The 14,713-nt window shown below is 34.7% G+C and overlaps 1 protein-coding gene across 35 annotated transcripts in view; it reads right to left on the reverse strand.

Moving 5' to 3' along the window:
* Positions 1-14,713, reverse strand: part of PTPRD (protein tyrosine phosphatase receptor type D) — a 2,191,141-nt gene that overhangs the window by 1,305,610 nt on the left and 870,818 nt on the right. The gene's annotated exons all lie outside the window — the stretch shown is intronic.

Below are 14,713 nucleotides of genomic sequence, written 5' to 3' on the forward strand. Positions count from 1 at the left end.
GCTAAATATCCCATAATACGCTTGACAGCCTTAAATGTCAATAGTGTGGAGGTTGAGAAACCCTGATCTATTCAAATAGTTATTGTGGGTTACAAGTGAGAAGGTTTCACACAACCTAAATAATCAGACAGGTCTGCTTCAGAGCCATGTCATGACTTCCAAGCTAAACAGCTGTACCCAACTATATACAAAGTTGTTCAATGGGAAAATAAACCAGTAACAGTTCCCTTGGCACAATTACTGTCATTTTGATGCATGAATGTACATGATTTTTGTTTTAGGATTCAATCCAACACTAGTGATTTGAGATCTTGCACCAGCTTAGCAAAACAAAAGCCAAACAAGCTTTTCATTGATTTTAACCTGCAGAACTTAATTCCGAGTTTCTATGTCATTTGAAACCAAACACATAATAATAATAATAAAATACCCATTGAAATATTTTCCTCTCTTACTTCTTATTTCTTTTATTAGTGAACATGAAAATAGTAGCCATCTGGACTGAAAAAGGAAATAACAGCATTTCCTATTTCTAAAAGAAATAAGCAATAACCAGAAGCCTGAAGAAATAAAATTCATCAGATTTTCTCCCCTATTACTTGAGCCTAGGGAAACACTGACAGGCTGACAAGTCTGAGATATGAACATAAACTTTGATGGTGATTTAATAATAATAAAAAAAACATTTTATTTTACTTTTTACTTCAGTTCATTAATATTTTTAATTTGCACACTGCCAAAAGCATGATGCTCTCTTTCAGTCAAAAACAAATTAAACCCACAGGGAAGGAGAAATACTACCCCATGAGAAAAGGTTCCTTCCTCAGCTTGTCAAAAAGGCATTCCAAACTACTGGAATGGCTGACAGCAAATCTCTGCTAGATAACACACCTATTCTGTGATGCATCACCACTTTTTTTTAATATATATGCATCCATCAGACACTACAGTGGATTATGACATAAATTAGGCTAACAATATTTTTTAGTTTAGTTTATCCAGTTGGTCCCAGAATGAAGCAAATGTTCTGCTCCATCTGAACACTTGAAACCCAGTAATATACCAAAAGACACTACAAATGCATTAAAAATAGTCTATTACCTAATTTAACTTTAAAAATCTTTAAACATTGCTTTATGGTACTTATTGTTTTTCACAAAAGGTTACGTGACTGCTGTAATGACACAAAGAACTGAAAAGATGAGGTCTATGATGGATGAAGAATATACAATATTCTAATGAAACATTTATTTGCTAAATTAGCCACTAATCTTCTTGTCCAACTTGACTTGTTCAGGTCCTTGAAAAATAATCCTAATGGTCATCACTCATTAAGCCATGCACAAATTTTTCAATAAAATAGTTGTAAATGGGCAAGATTTTTCTACTTGGTAAATTACTCATGCCACATTTGGCACTTTAGAAATGAAATATTCATATCCTTACAGAGTATTTCTGCCAGATAGTATTAGACATAAACCATTTATTATTCTGTTTATTTTTGTCATTCTTTGTTTAAGAACAAAGCATAAAACATAAATTCTTTTTGCATGGTACTGAAATGAGACAGAATCAAACACCAAGAAAACATAGGGGGGAAAGGAGATTGTAGTTCTGATCAATCAGGAATAATGAGACAAGATGGACCAAAACATCACTAGTCCTTTTAAATCTCTAGACTTTATGATACACATTATGAAGGACAGCAAGAAATGTGAGTCGAACTGCTGTCCTTGGTTATCTAGAGAGTAGAAGATTATCATAAGCAACCAGGCAAAAAATTATTAACAACAGATTATGCCAAATGCAAAGTGTAGCATCCAAACTATATTTAAATTAATGATATTTAAGGCCAGAATAGATGAATGACTTTTTAAGGCACTGAAGAAGAAATAATATTAAGCTGGTCCATGTAAGGATGGGTCACTATAGAAAAATCAGTGCAGAGCTTCCTAAAATACTGTTTCTAGAGAGATGAAGATATTATATAAACTATTCCATTCATGATGCTTTTTCTTCTTTTTAATATTATTTTTAAGGACAGGTTTTCCATAGAAAAATAATTCATTTATCTTGCATTCTATACAGTCTTCAGGAATTCTGTTATGCAAACCATTGGTATAAAGTGGGATTCTGGTACTTTCTGCTGCCCTGGGAGCCACTGTGAAAGTTTGTGTTGGACTTGGGTTCTTTATTGACAGAGGCAGCAGCTGTGGATGTTCTACATTTAAATACAGCAGGACAAGTAGTAGAACTTTGAAAGGAAAAGCAGCATATGGCAGAGGCAACAGAGGTGTCACAGTGGGCTTGCCATAACCACCATCTTACTGAGGCACATTCATGCACTTTTCATCTCAGGAACAGAAAGAAACACAAGTAGAGAATATTGGAAGAAGAGATCTTCTGTAAGATGTAGAAAGGTTTTACTAAAATTATGGCTACTTGTCTCCATCTTTATAAATTAGAGCTTTGCTAAGGCTTAGTTTCATAGACTTCCTCATTAATCAGGGGATCTCATCTCCAAAGTTGTATCTCTACAATACAAGTGCTGGGACACTCAAAAGAATGTCCTGGAAGATTGATTACTTTCCCTACTTCTAGCAACCAGGAAAGTTTAACTTTTAATTGTCTAGGTTTCGCATTTAAAATAGAATGTCTTGTGCCTGAAGTAGCATTTGCGGATATATAATGGTATAATAGAACAAATATATCTTTTAAAACAGGTGGCCCATTTGAAAAAAAATACTGAATACACATTACTAAATATAAAAATAAGGGTGACAGATTTGCCTCACTGGAGCTTCCTTTCAAATGTTAAGATGAAGTTACCTTTTTTACCCCTAATTGGTAAGACTGCTACCCTTACTAAAGGGCTATAGCATATTTTCTCTTGTAACAACTTTCTCAGAGGAATATTATTGAGTTAATATATTTTTGCATAGTAATAGGAAAAAACTGCTGTGCTAAATCATTGTAATACTAAATGCTATTGCAAAATCAAAACTAAATGTTGCAAGGACTGACTTGGGTTCCATCCAGAGCCATACAATTCTGGGGAAATGTGAAATAACTTTTAGAGCTCTTATTATAGGCATGAAACATATTTTGGCATATAAATATTTTAAAAAAGGAAATTCTAATGACAATAAGAATACTATTTCATTAGTTCAAATCAGTGAGTGAAATATCAATTGCTCAGTAATGGAATTGAGACCATTAGCTAATTCTTTGCCAAAAAATTAAAGCTGTATTTTTTGGCATGCTCTGCAGCAAAACTAATTCAGATTAATTTAAAATAAAATTGAAATAAATAAACACTCTAAAAATACCAAAAGAGAATAAAGTGAGTTAGTATAGAATTTTGAAATGGGAAAGTCTTTTAAACATGATATGAAAACTAAAAACCATAAAGAAAAGAAAACAGCTGGTAAATTTAACTACATAAAAATTCTTAGTGGTGGCAAAACATATTATGAATGCAGTTGAAAATAAGACATAAATCCCCAAATATTTTTAAACATTTTAATATACTACAGCTTTAATGACTCAATAAGAATTTTATAAAAAATTATATTGAAAATGGGCAAGAAACATGAACAATTCATACATACGCAGATACCTTTCAAAGTTTAAAATTATATATGACCTATTTCCAGCAATCCCACTTTTTAAGATTCATTTCTATAAAAATATTTTTTGTCGGAGTAACTAAACATATAAAGCAAATATTAACAGAATGAAAGGGAGAAATAGATGGCAAAATACTAATAATAGTGGACTTTAGTGTCATGCTTTCATTAGTGGGTAGATAATTCAGACAGACAATAAGGAAACATGAACTTTAAATGACATATCAGACCAGAAGATATAGATATCTGTATCTATATCTGTATCTGTATCCATATCTACATCTATATCTATGTCTGTAACTCTATCTATCTATATATCTATATCTGTATCTATATCTATCTATATATCTATATCTATTTATCTATCTATCTATCTATCTATCTATCTATCTATCTATCTATATAGTTTCAAGTGCTCAAGTAACTTCTCCAGAATAGAACATATGTTAGGCCACAAAACATGTCTTTTTTAAATTTAAGATGAAAATTGTATCAAGTAACTTTTCCAACCACAATGGCATGAAACTAGAAATCAATTACAAGAGGAAAACTAGAAAAATCACAAAGATGTGGAGGGTAAACAACAAGCTGTTCAATGTTTGTAAACCAATCAACATCATACACCACATTAACAAAATGCAGGATAAAAATCATATAATCATCTCAATAGATGCAGAAAAGCATTTTACAAATTTCAACACCCATTTATGATAAAATCTCTCAACAAAGTAGGTACAGAGGGAATGTACCTCTACATATTAACAACATACATATATAACAAGCCTACAGTTAACATCATACCCTAAGTAAAAAACTGAAACCTTTCCTCTAAGATCAGGAAAAAGACAAGAATGCCCACTCTTGCCACTATTATTCAATACAGTATTGGAAGTCCTAGCCAGAGAAATTAGGCAAGAAAAAGAAATGAAAAGCACCAAAAGCAGAATAGAAGTAAAACTGTCACTATTTGCAGATGACTATTAATATTAGAAAACCCTAAAGACTGCCACAGTACTGTTCAAACTAATCAATGAATTTAGTAAAGTTGCAGGATACAATATCAATATGCAAAGTATGTTGCATCTCTATACACTAATAATGAACTATCAGAAAGATTAAGAAAACAATCTCATTTACAATGGCATTAAAAAGAATAAAATACTTAGGAATAAAATTAACAGAGGTGAATGACTTGTACCCTGAAAATTACAAGACATTGATGAAAGAAATTGAAGACAACACAAACACCTGGAAAAAATTTTGTGTTCATAGATTGGAAGAATCAATGCCATTAAAATGCCCATACCACTTAGGCAATCTACAGATTCAATGCAATCTTTATCAAAATTCTAATGGCATTTTCCACAGAAATAGAGTAAACAATCCTAAAATTTGTATGGTACCATGAAAAACTCCAAATAGTCAAAGCAATCTTAAGAAACAAGAGCAAAGCTGGAGGCATCATACTATCTGATTTCAAGCTGTATTACAAATATTTAGTCATCAAAACAGCATGATATTTACATAAAAATAGACACATAGATAAATGGAAAGTATAAAGAATCCAGAAATAAACTCATGCATATATGGTTAATTTATGACAAAAGAGACAAGTATATACCATGAATGATGCCTCTTAAAAACCATTCAGTGATGACGGGAAAACTGGATAGCCACATGTAAAAGAATAAAACTGTACCACTCTCTTACATCATGCATTCAAAATGAATTAAAGATTCAAATGTATGACTTGAAACCATAAAACTCCTGTAAGAAAACATAGGTGGTAAACTTCTTGCCATCAGTCTTGGTGATGACTTTTGGATTTGATACCAAAAGCAAAAGCAATAAAAGCAAAGATACATACAGGAGACTCTAAGAAACCAAAAAGCTTTTGCACGGTAAAGGCAACCACGGTAAAGGCAACCACAACCTATCAAATGGGATATAATAATTGCAAATCATCAGAGCTAATATCTAATTTATATAAAGAACTCATACAACTCAATAGTAAAATGAACAACCCAATTTAAAAATGGGCCAAACACCTGAATAGACAGTTTTCCTAAGATGACATAGATGGCCAACAGGTAAATCAAAAATGTACTCAGTATAACTAATCATCAGGAAAATGCAAATCAAAACCACAATGAGGTATCACTTCATAACTGTTAGAATGGCTATTACAAAAAAGAGAAGAAATGACAGATGTTGGCAAGGATGTGGAGAAAAGGGAACCTTTGTGCACTGCTGGCAGGAATGTATATTGGTACAGCCATAATGGAGGTTCCTCAAAAATTTAAAAACCAGAACTACCATATGAAATACCATATAATCCAGCAATTCCACTTTTGGTGTTTTTTTTTTTTTTGATTGATTGATTGATTGATTGATTGATTTGAGAGAGAATGAGCACACAAAGAGAGAGAGAGGGAGAAGTAGACTTCCTACTGAGCAGAGAGCCCTATGCAGGCTTCAATCCCAGAACCCCAGGATCAAACCGAGCTGAAGGCAGATGCTCAACCGACTGATCTCATTCCTGTATGCAATCTTAAAAAAAAGTGAGTTCATAGATGAAGATAATAGAATGGTGGTTTCTAGAGGTGGGGCAGGGATAGAGAAATGGCTGAAGAAGGTCAAAAGATACAAACTTCCGGTTATAAATCACAGGAAGGTTATATATAACATGATGACTATAGTTAATACTGTATTGCATATTGTAAAATCGCTGAGACTATATTATAAAAGTTCTCATCAAAAAGAAAAAAAATTTATGTATGGTGACAGACATTAATTAGACTTACTGTATTGATCACTTTGTAATATATACAAATGCCCAATTATTATGTTGTACACCTGAAAGTAATACAAAGTTATGTCAATTATACCCAAATTAATTTTTTCAAGGACATGTAGATTACGTAAAATTTTCTTTTTTTTAAGTTTTTATTTATTCACGAGAGACACAGAGAGAGAGGCAGAGACACAGAGGGAGAAGCAGGCTCCATGCAGGGAGCCCGACACAGGACTTGATCCCAGGTCTCCAGGATCACACTGGGCTGAAGGTGGCACTAAACCACTGAGCCACCAGGGCTGCCCGTAAAATTATTTTCTGTAAATATTATTAATAATAGTAAAATTAGGCAGCATACTATGATAGACTGTAGTACTGTTTATTAAGTGCTTTATGTGGTATCTGGGAGGAAGCATGTAGCTAAAGAGACATTTGAGAAATCTCCAGATATGGAAGACCTGAAGAATGATTGAATCCAGGGATGCCTGGGTGGCTCAGTGGTTGGTCTGCCTTTGGCTCAGGGTGTGATCCTGGAGTCCCAGGTTCGAGTCCCACATTGGGCTTCCTGCATGGAGCCAGCTTCTCCCTCTTCCTGTGTCTCTGCCTCTCTCTCTCTCTGTCTCTCATGAATAAAGAAATAAAATCCTAAAAAAAAAAAAAAAAAAAAGAATGATTGAATCCAATAGCTATAAGAAGTCTTCCAGGTTGAGGTTAGTGGGGGTGGTTGAAAGATCTAAAGGTAAACACTTTCAGGCAACAATGTGACTGGTGAGTTTAACAGATGCCATCTAGCAGAGGAGATGATTAATATATGTTAATATAAAAATGGTGATGTGTTGGGATGCCTGAGTGGCTAAGTCCAGTAGACTTCCGACTATTGATTTCAGCTCAGGACATGGACTCAGGGTCTTGAGATGGAGCCCCTCTTGGGCTCCACTCTCTGTGGGGAGTCTGCCTCAGATTTTTTACCTCTCCCTCCTCCCTTCCCTCTGCTCTCTCTCTCTCTTTCAAATAAATAAATAAATCTTTTTTTTTTAATGGCAATGTAGTGATAATAGGAGATGGATTGAGCATAAGGCAGGAATAGGAGTATTTAGTACATTGCAATTTTAATTGTTGGTATGTATACATAACTGCTGTGATTTCTGTGTGTGTGTGTGTGTGTGTGTGTGTGTGCCGCTTCTAAGAGAAAGATGAAAGTACAGGAAACACTAATTCACTTTCTACAGGACTTAGTTATTGATCAATCGAGAAGAAATTAGAACACCTTGAGTTTATTCTGAATCTTCATTCTAATACCTGTGTGACTTTGGGCAGATTACTTTGTCTCTGAACTTTAGCTTCTTTATAGTAAAAAATGGGATTTTTAAAATTATATTCTTCTATAGTATTTTACTATACTATAATTTATGGGTTGTTTTCCATACTATACTGTTGGCAGTTTGAAGGAAGGCAGTATATTTTTCAACTGTAAACCCTCTAAATTTGACACTGTTTGGCACAAAATAAAAACTCTATAAATGTTTGTTGAATTGCCTTATGCTGATTATCTGACTTCTAAGTCCTTGAACAAATGACATATTACTAGTGATGTCTCTATAATTCCATAACATTAATGATGAAAAGTCATACTAATGCTTTGGTTGGAGTTGTAAAATAAAACATGACAAATATATTTTAGACAAAAAATAGAATGAATGAACAATTTTGGTTCATTTCTAGAATCAAAGGACAAACACTTGTTTCTGATAAAGCTAAAAAGATAGAATACACCATAATTAAATCCATGTAAATCCTCAACTTCAAAAAGAATCTAGATACAAATTCTGGCTATATAGACGGAGAAAAGAAGACATCACAATATTAAGAGTATGTATTCATTTATAACAATGAGCTCTTTCACCTCAGTATGAAAAGAAACATATTTTTAAAACCCTACTCCAAAACAAAAAGACATTAAAGGCATTCAAATTGGCAAAGAAGAAGTCAAACTCTCCCTCTTCGCCGATGACATGATACTCTACATAGAAAACCCAAAAGCCTCCACCCCAAGATTGCTAGAACTCATACAGCAATTTGGTAGCGTGGCAGGATACAAAATCAATGCCCAGAAGTCAGTGGCATTTCTATACACTAACAATGAGACTGAAGAAAGAGAAATTAAGGCGTCAATCCCATTTACAATTGCACCCAAAAGCATAAGATACCTAGGAATAAAACTATCCAAAGAGGTAAAGGATCTATACCCTAAGAACTATAGAACACTTCTGAAAGAAATTGAGGAAGACACAAAGAGATGGAAAAATATTCCATGCTCATGGATTGGCAGAATTAATATTGTGAAAATGTCAATGCTACCCAGGCAATTTACACGTTTAATGCAATCCCTATCAAAATACCATGGACTTTCTTCAGAGAGTTAGAACAAATTATTTTAAGATTTGTGTGGAATCGAAAAGACCCGGAATAGCCAGGGGAATTAAAAAAAAAACATATCTGGGGGCATCACAATGCCAGATTTCAGGTTGTACTACAAAGCTGTGGTCATCAAGACAGTGTGGTACTGGCACAAAAACAGACACATAGATCAGTGGAACAGAATAGAGAACCCAGAAGTGGACCCTGAACTTTATGGTCACTAATATTTGATAAAGGAGGAAAGACTATCCATTGGAAGAAAGACAGTCTCTTCAATAAATGGTGCTGGGAAAATTGGACATCCACGTGCAGAAGAATGAAACTAGACCACTCTCTTGCACCAGACACAAAGATAAACTCAAAATGGATGAAAGATCTAAATGTGAGACAAGATTCCATTAAAATCCTAGAAGAGAACACAGGCAACACCCTTTTTGAACTCAGCCACAGTAGCTTCTTGCAAGATACATCCACGAAGGCAAAAGAAACAAAAGCAAAAATGAACTATTGGGACTTCATCAAGATAAGAAGCTTTTGCACAGCAAAGTATACAGTCAACAAAACTAAAAGACAACCTACTGAATGGGAGAAGATATTTGCAAATGACGTATCAGATAAAGGGCTAGTTTCCAAGATCTATAAAGAATTTATTAAACTCAACAGCAAAGAAACAAACAATCCAATAATGAAATGGGCAAAAGACATGGAGAGAAATCTCACAGAGGAAGACATAGACATGGCCAACATGCACATGAGAAAATGCTCTGCATCTTTGCCATCAGGGAAATACAAATCAAAACCACAATGAGATACCACCTCACACCAGTGAGAATGGGGAAAATTAACAAGGCAGGAAACCACAAATGTTGGAGAGGATGGGGAGAAAAGGGAACCCTCTTACACTGTTGGTGGGAATGTGAACTGGTGTAGCCACTCTGGAAAACTGTGTGGAGGTTCCTCAAAGAGTTAAAAATAGACCTGCCCTACGACCCAGCAATTGCACTGCTGGGGATTTACCCCAAAGATACAGATGCAATGAAACGCCGGGACACCTGCACCCCGATGTTTCTAGCAGCAATGTCCACAATAGCCAATTGTGGAAGAAGCCTCGGTGTCCATCGAAAGATGAATGGATAAAGAAGATGTGGTTTTTGTATACAATGGAATATTCCTCAGCCATTAGAAACGACAAATACCCACCATTTGCTTCAACGTGGATGGAACTGGAGGGTATTATGCTGAGTGAGGTATGTCAATCGGAGAAGGACAAACATTATATGTTCTCATTCATTTGGGGAATATAAATAATAGTGAAAGGGAATATAAGAGAAGGGAGAAGAAATATGTGGGAAATATCAAAAGGGAGACAGAACATAAAGACTCCTAACTCTGGGATTCGAACTAGGGGTGGTGGAAGGGGAGGAGGGAGGAGGGTGGGGGTGAATGGGTGACGGGCACTGAGGGGGGCACTTGACGGGATGAGCACTGGGTGTTATTCTGCATGTTGGTAAATTGAACACCAATAAAACATAAATTTATTATAAAAAAATAAAAATAAAAAAAACCCTACTCCAAACAGATGTGAAACAAAGAACTGAAAGGCTGAAGAATGTTCTTTCTAAACAGTGATTTTCACAAAATTTGTAATTCTACGTAAAATTAGCTACTTAATAGTCAAATGAGTACTAATAAAAGTTTTAATGAGCTCACCTTTCAAAATAAAAATGTATAAAACTCACTCATTTTGTTTATATTACTTTTGTGGCCATTTCAACCAAGATCTTATAAGTTTAGTTCTGAAAACAACAGAAATGGAAGGAGTAATTTAGAGCTGAGGTGCCTTGTAATCCCAAGGGAAAGTTTTACCATGAATATAATCAGCACTTATTCCTTAACTGGAGACCTGCAAACCTTGGGCAGTTTAAGGGAAAATAGGAAACGGTAACGAGCCAGTTTTCTGTACAGTAGATAGATGGAAGCAATTAATCTTGGCATGGTAAACTCTTCCTTTTGGATTATCAGGCACTCTATTTATAAAAAGACTATGGGAACATATGAACTGCGTGATACTTCCATCTGTAATACTCCCATAAGAAATACATAAGTATGTACAGTAGGATTCAGACTAAAATAGTAATGGAAAGATTGAATCCAAAAAATCCAATTTTTTTCTAAGTAAATTTTGAATATAAATTCTAATCATCTTTAACTTCCTAGAAAATACCTTTTTCATAAGATTCCCTTATGATTTAAGCATTGGTGCCAGTTCAAGAAACTCTGCCTTTTGCTATTATGAAAAAAGAGAAGAAAATAGTACACATTTTATGGGAAAAATGCTATTTGAGTCTCTCAAGAAATAGGTATAAATACATGATAAATAATTGAGTTATCCACTGCCATTCTTTAAAGAAGGCACACCAACATATTTTATTTTCTAAGAGAAAATAACATTGCAAACCTGCGTATGAAACAAGATCAACATTCAAGACAAGACGACATCATGCTGTTGGGATTTTCATGTTCAGTTCTGCATGAACTTTGGTGCAAATTTAAGAAGACATAACTCTTTACCTAAATACAAAGATGGAGAAGAGGTGAAACTTTTCATCCAAAATAGATTACCAGAGTTGGAAATAATTTATAGACAGATTCATTTCACAAATGAGAAAACTGAGACCTGGAGTTTTTTTTTTTTTTTTTTTAAGATTTTATTTTTTATTTTATTTTATTTTATTTATTTTATCTTATTTTATTTTATTTTATTATTTTATTTTATTTTATTTTATTTTATTTTATTTTATTTTATTTATTTTATTTTATTTTATTTTGCTTGAGAGAGAGCATGAGCAGAGGGGAAGGGCAGAGGTAGAAGCAGACTCCCTGCTGAGCAGGGAGCCCAATGTAAGGCTCCATCTCAGGTCCATGAGATCATGACCTGAGGTGAAGGCAGACACTTAACCCAACTGATCCACCCAGATGCCCAAGACCTAGAGATTTAAATTGTTTGTCCTAAGTCACACACGAGAAGTCAATAGTAGAACCAGCCTACAAACCAATCTCAAGGAGCATGAAGATGTTCCTGGAGCACAATATTGTTTCCATGGGTATTTATTTTTTTCAAACCAATAATAAGTCATTTGTTCTTTTAAATTCTTACTTATTGAGTAGCCCAGGTGGCTTAGCGGTTTAGTGCTGCCTTCAGTCTGGGGTGTGATCCTGCAGACCCGGGATCGAGTCTCACGTCGGGCCACCTGCATGGAGCCTGCTTCTCTCTCTGCCTCTCTCTCTCTCTCTGTGTGTCTCTCATGAATAAATAAATAAAATCTTATAAAAAATAAAATAAATTCTTATTTATTTAAGGATATGAAGGTAAAAATCTGAAATCAAGATCACATTGGAAATTTGGGCAATGTACTGAACATATATAGAATAACTGTGCATTGCTTTGAAATAAAAGTTATCAGAATAATTCCCAAAGAAGATATTTAAAGTTTACTTAATATATTTTAAAATTATAAAGTAGGGATCCCTGGGTGGCGCAGCGGTTTAGCGCCTGCCTTTGGCCCAGGGCGCAATCCTGGAGATCCGGGATCGAATCCCACATCGGGCTCCCGGTGCCTGGAGCCTGCTTCTCCCTCTGCCTATGTCTCTGCCTCTCTCTCTCTCTCTCTCTCTCTCTGTGACATAAATAAATAAAAATAAAATAAAATAAAATAAAATTATAAAGTATAGGAGCCTGGGTGGCTCAGTTAGTTAAGCCTCGGCCTTTGCCTCAGGTCATGATCTCAGGGTCCTGGGATGGAGTCTCAAGTTGGGCTTCTGGCTCAGTACGGACTCTGCTTTTCCCTTTGCCTCTCACCCCACTTGTGTGCTCTCTCTCTTTCTCTCACAAATAAATAAACAATAATCTTTAAAAAATAAAATAAAATTATAAAGTATATGCTAACGTCCTGCTACATGGTAAAAATAAATAGTGTAAAATAATAACAGCATAAGTGTAGCCCCCAAAATAATGCTCTTAAATGTGACAACTGGAAAAGACAGGATAAGACTACACTATTTTTAGTGAGCAAAAGTTAGTTTTACTTTTTAATAGGAATTAGTTAGAACAAAACCATGCCACAATAAAATTGAACTTTGTGTCTTTATTCTACAAGGAATACATGTTTGACCACAAGAAATGTGATCTGTCTTCTATCAGAAGAGAACTTTTTACCTTAATATCTGAGGCTTGGCAATAGAAAAAGACTATTTTGCTAAAAAGGAGTGATATTACTATAGAAGTTAAATGTAAAACTTCAGTAATGTCTTTAAGGGCTGACTTTAGGATTCTGGAATGATGACTTCATGCATTTTAAAAATTCAATTATAGTTGACATATCAATAATGTCACACATTTCAATGAGAACTTCAATTCTCTTCAGTAGAATTTTTTAAAGATTTTATTTATTTATTTATTCATTCATTCATTCATGATAGACGCAAAGAGAGAGAGAGAGAGAGAGAGAGAGAGAGGCAGAGACACAGGCAGAAGGAGAAGCAGGCTCCATGCAGGGAGCCCAATGTGGGACTCGATCCCAGGACTCCAGGATCACGCCCTGGGCCAAAGGCAGGCACTAAATCACTGAGCCACCCCGGGATCCCCTCTTCAGTAGAATTTTTAAAGAAATAGACATGGGTGGTATAATTTCTTGCCAAAACCTCAGTTGTTTTCTGCTCAGATCATTTCTGTGTTCATTGGAAGAGTACATTAATCAAATTAACACAAGAATTATAGTACTGAACCTTTTTAATGCACTGGAATGCAGACTGAACAGTCACAATCAAAGACACAGAGAACAACTAAAATCTGAGCTTCTCTATAAAAATGCAAGCTGTGAATACCAATCAAGACTTTTGTACATACAATTTGAAAAATGGTTTTCCTCATTCCTAAAGGAAGGTTTGCAGGAATATTAGTGAGGGAGGCTTATCAGTAGTTATTTCCTTAAATTTGAATATAGTCTCTTGACTCAGGTTTCTTGATTTTCTTTTCAGTATAGAAAATATTTGTAATTATTTAGATACATGTTGATACAACAAAATGTCCAAATTTTCTTTTTTTAGGGAAGAAATGTTTGAGTTTTTGAGACAAATATTTTTGACAAGTTATAGTACTTCAGGAAGATACAGTAACATTTTTATAAGAACTATTCTCTCAAAATAACACTTGGAAATGAAACTTGATCATACATGTAATCATTGGAAGTACTCTTTTAAGTCTTTCTTGGCAGGAGATTTCTTTTAAAAAAGCAGACGACCTCAGGGCAGCACGGGTGGCTCAGCGGTTTAGAGCCGCCTTCAGCCCAGGGCCTGATCCTGGAGACCTGGGATCGACTCTCACATCAGGCTTCCTGCATGGAGGCTGCTTGTTCCTCTGCTTGTGTCTCTGTCTCTGTCTGTCTCTCTTTCTCCCTCATGAATAAATAAATGAAATCTTAAAAAAAAAGAAAAGCAGATGACTAAAGGGAATCCTACAAAAGTAGAGATAGAATCCAACCAATTCAGTATTTTGAGTAATACAGCAACTACACAGCTACCTAATTATGAAACATGATTTATTTGACTTGGTAGAGTTTTAGGTCAGAAAAAGAAATCCTACACTATGGTTTATGGACAACTTGTATGTCTGTTTAACAGAGTATTGGTGTGTCATATAATACCAAGAAAACTTAATTCCAGAATAAATCCTCCATATGATCTTTCTCAGAAATCTCCTTGGTTATATTCATTTAATCTTACACCAAAAACATCCCCCCTTTCAGAGATCCATATGAGAATACTGCCATTGTCACACATATGTGTCAAGTCTCTGCATTCCATATGTAGGAAC

The sequence above is a fragment of the Canis aureus genome, chromosome 10 (assembly GCF_053574225.1).
Source record: "Canis aureus isolate CA01 chromosome 10, VMU_Caureus_v.1.0, whole genome shotgun sequence".
Classification (NCBI taxonomy): domain Eukaryota; kingdom Metazoa; phylum Chordata; class Mammalia; order Carnivora; family Canidae; genus Canis; species Canis aureus.